Source organism: Schistocerca piceifrons, chromosome 1 (genome assembly GCF_021461385.2).
Source record: "Schistocerca piceifrons isolate TAMUIC-IGC-003096 chromosome 1, iqSchPice1.1, whole genome shotgun sequence".
In the NCBI taxonomy this organism is placed as follows: Eukaryota; Metazoa; Arthropoda; class Insecta; order Orthoptera; family Acrididae; genus Schistocerca; species Schistocerca piceifrons.
Genome location: NC_060138.1, coordinates 667,336,315 through 667,340,340, shown reverse-complemented (window position 1 = coordinate 667,340,340; position 4,026 = coordinate 667,336,315). Strand labels below are relative to the sequence as shown.

At 39.8% G+C, this 4,026-nt stretch overlaps 1 pseudogene; it reads right to left on the bottom strand.

Annotated features, from left to right (window-relative positions):
* Positions 1-361: 361 nt before the first annotated feature.
* On the bottom strand, positions 362-479 carry LOC124726488 (annotated as a pseudogene).
* Positions 480-4,026: the final 3,547 nt, after the last annotated feature.

Sequence of the window (4,026 nt, the reverse complement as noted above, 5' to 3'; positions counted from 1 at the left end):
TCAGATCAGGATCAATGGTCACGAAATAGATGAAGTTAAGGAATTCTATTACCTAGGCAGCAAAATAACCAGTGACGGATGGAGCAAGGAGGACATCCAAAGCAGACTAACAATGGCAAAAAGAGCATTCCTGGCCAAGAGAATTCCACTAGTACCAAAGCACTCCGTCTTCAGGCCACAAGTGGCCCATCGGGACCATCCGACCGCCGTGTCATCCTCAGATGAGGATGCGGATAGGAGGAGCGTGTGGTCAGCACACCGCACTCCTGGTCGTTATGATGGTTTTCTTTGACTGTAGCCGTTACTATTCGGTGGAGTAGCTCCTTAGTTGTCATCACGAGGCTGAGCGCTCCCCGAAAAATGGCAACAGCGCATGGCAGCCCTGATGGTCACCCATCCAAGTGCCGGCCACGCCCGACAGTGCTTAACTTCGGTGATCTGACGGGAACCGGTGTATCCACTGCGGCAAGGCCAATGTCCACTAGTACCAAAAATAGGCCTTAATTTGAGGAATAAATTTCTGAGAATTTACGTTTGAAGCACATCATTGTGTGACAGTGAAACGTGGGTTGCGGGAAAACCGAAACAGAAGAGAACAGAAGCATTTAAGACGAGTTGCTACAGAAGAATGCTGAAAATTATGTGGTCTGATAAGGTAAGGATTTAGGAGGTTCTGCACAGAATCGGTGAGGAAGGGATATGTGGAAAACACTGACATGGAGGATAGGATAATAGGACATCTGTTAAGACGTCAGGGGATGACTTCCACTGTGCTAGACGGAACTATAGAGGGCAAAAACTGTAGAGGAAGACAGAGACTGCAATACATCCAGCAAATAATTGAGGACGTAGGTAGTAAATGCTACTCTGAGATGAAGAGAAATCGTGGTGGGACGCATCAAACCAGTCAGAAGACTGATGACTCTAAAAAAATAAAAAATGAGGATTCTGTCGTGTCAAAGATATACAAACTTCATGTAGAGATAGACATCGACTCGAAGGATAAATGTATACTTGTGTTGATACGTTATGCCTTCAAGAAGGACGGTATCACACGAGGATTGACATGAAAAGAATCCCCAGACCATAACTCTCCCTTCTCTGGCCTGGACCGTTCCGACGACTGCTGCCGGATGATTCCTTCCAGACGTTTCACATCGTGCCTGCCGACCGCTATTTGACCGATGGAGCATAAGACGTGATTCATCGGAAAAGGACACCTGTTGCCACTCAGTGGACGTACAGTGGCGGTTCCCGGTCTTCGTCGTGGGTGAACAGCAGTCAGCATGGGTCCACAAACGAGGCTCCTGCTGTGGAGTCCCATACGCAGGAACGATCGCCGAATGGTAGTTGAGGACACGCTGTTGGTAGGCCCTTGGTTCATCTGGGCCGTCAGTTGCTCAACAGTTGCACGTTTGTTCGCCCATACTCACCACCTCGGCTGCCGTTCATCCCTGTCATCTATGACTGTGGTACGCCACAGTCGCCTTGGTGTCGTTTTTGGATAACCATTCAACCTTTGCCCGAAAGTCAACAATCATGCCGTTTTAAGCAGGTAAATTGTTCAGTTTCTGCGTTACAACAGTGACTGCACTCTTTTCGGGTCCCCCCTCCCCCAACACACAACACACTTTCTATATCCTCACTGCTAGTGCTGCCACTTGCCGTTTGTGAATGGTTCCGGTACGTTGACGTCCAACATGGCGGTATTCACATTAATGTTACTGGACTATGAATAATCTGGTTCTTACGAACAAGTACATTTAGTGAAACTTTATCTGAGTAAAAATTAGTTGTGTTTAACTAATGCATTCGTATTTTCCTTTTCTTGGTTCTTACTAATCTTTGTGTAAGATCTGTTTTGCATTTGTCAATCACACGTCGTCTACTTATGCAGCTTCGTTTCCTTCTGTTAAAATAAACCTTTTGTCTGAACATTAACCAATGGTACAGCCAGAACATTAGCAAAATGATACATTAAGAGATGCAAGATTGTAGTGACCATAAGATCAGGACCAAGCTAGTCCATTGTATGATCATTTGATACAAGGCATAGTGTTGCATTCTACACACAACAGAACACATGGTATTTGTTGTGTTCGTACAATCAGAAACGTTATTTGTGCGTGCCCCTTTGTTTAAACAACAGTAAACTGGTTCCTCTGCTTGTGCATATTCATTATCAGTCCACTCTACTTAATCAATCTTAATTAGATACGTGTCAACAGTATTGTTACCCAGTAACATTTAAATATCCACTCTGTTTAAATTAATGCAATTAAATGTCAGCCATTAGCTCCTTCAGCTTAAATTCTGAAATATTCACAATGTAAAATTCCTAGTAAACTGACAAACATCAATGTGATGTCTTACAAGTAGACTATGATGGCTTTCATACAGCGTATTATGCAAGAATATGTAAACAATAGTGAATTCTCGAGCTATAGACTTCTGTCTTTGTTCATGTATGTATCAGATATTATGTTATCAAGAAAAGTAATGGAAACGATGATTAAATTCAATATAGCTCAACACAGGAGACGAGTTAAACTTGTATATATCATTTGATTATTTATATTAATATTTAAGGTGTGAGGGACAGGATGATTAAATTCTGTATAGCTCAACACAAGAAACGAGTTAAACTTGTATATATATCATTTGATTATTTATATTAATATTTAAGGTATGAGGGAAAGGTTGAATTTTTATGTATCAAAATTTGCTTGTGAAGTATTATCAACATGCTGAAACATAATCAAAATTAAGCATTTATTTATAACGACATTTTAACTAACTGAGTAACACATTGTGACGCGACAGACTGTAACGAGCGCCGAAGTGGTTGGTTTTGACTCCAGCATTCGACTGCTCCACTGTGCTCGTCTCTAATGTTTGTGGGAGCCTGGAAGGCGTGTCGCTGGAGTGTGATGGTAGCAGTATGATGCACATGTTTCTGGTAGATTGGAAGTGACGACGTGAATTTTGTTAGCGGTTCATACAAAGCGTCATTGAGAGACACCTTCATGCATATGGAATGTCAACCACTAAATGTACACCAAAGCACGATACACCCAGTTAAAGAGCTCAACTAGATGATTACTTAAATGTCTACATTGACTACGGAAGAGAACCCCATTATTATTGGGTGACAAAGGATATGTAATAATTTTTCTCTATAACTGTAAACACATTTATACTAATTAATCCACAGGGAAGATCATTCTCCCAAATGAAAGCACTCTTTGGGAAATATCGAATGAGCTACCCACATGGTTTATTTATGCAGTTAATTGTTTGACAAAAATTAAATAATTAATTACATTCAGCATATCATATTATAGAAACAAATAAACAAATGTCATTATAGTACAAGATGGAAAATCTAACAATACATTGTGAATAACATTGTATAGTTAGTTTTCAGAATTTAATTTCCAGTTCTCATAATTAATTAGTTTCACAAATATTTGCCAATAGCTTTAATTCTATAAGAGTTACATCAACATGAATGACACCAGCAGAACTAGCAGCTCATTTCGTATAAGGCCACTTATGTATATACAATAAATGTTTAAGGCACAGGTTGCTAAAACTAAATACACAGTAGTTCTAATTACATGCAAACTGTTTTCACTTTATGTCATTCCAAATATGAAATTGATAAAGCAACATATATGAACACTCATCATTCCTATAAAAATAAATTATATACAGAAACTTTCCTCATGAACTAGCCTGTCCATTACTGAAAACCATGCCAGAATCCCTACACACGTTCTTGAGATTAGTTGTAACATAAAGACAGAAACACATAAAACATGGCTGTAAAGTTTACAACATGTGTAAATATAATTTTAATCTTCGGGGTGGCGCACATCTTTTAGTGTCTTCAGTTTAAAGATCGTACATAAGGATAAAAGATTGAAATACGGACTTGTGAATGAAAGTTTGAGTTGCTTGGTGCAAGTAATGGATATCTGGGTTCAGTCTATAAGGGGAGTAGCCATATTGGCGTCTTGGCAG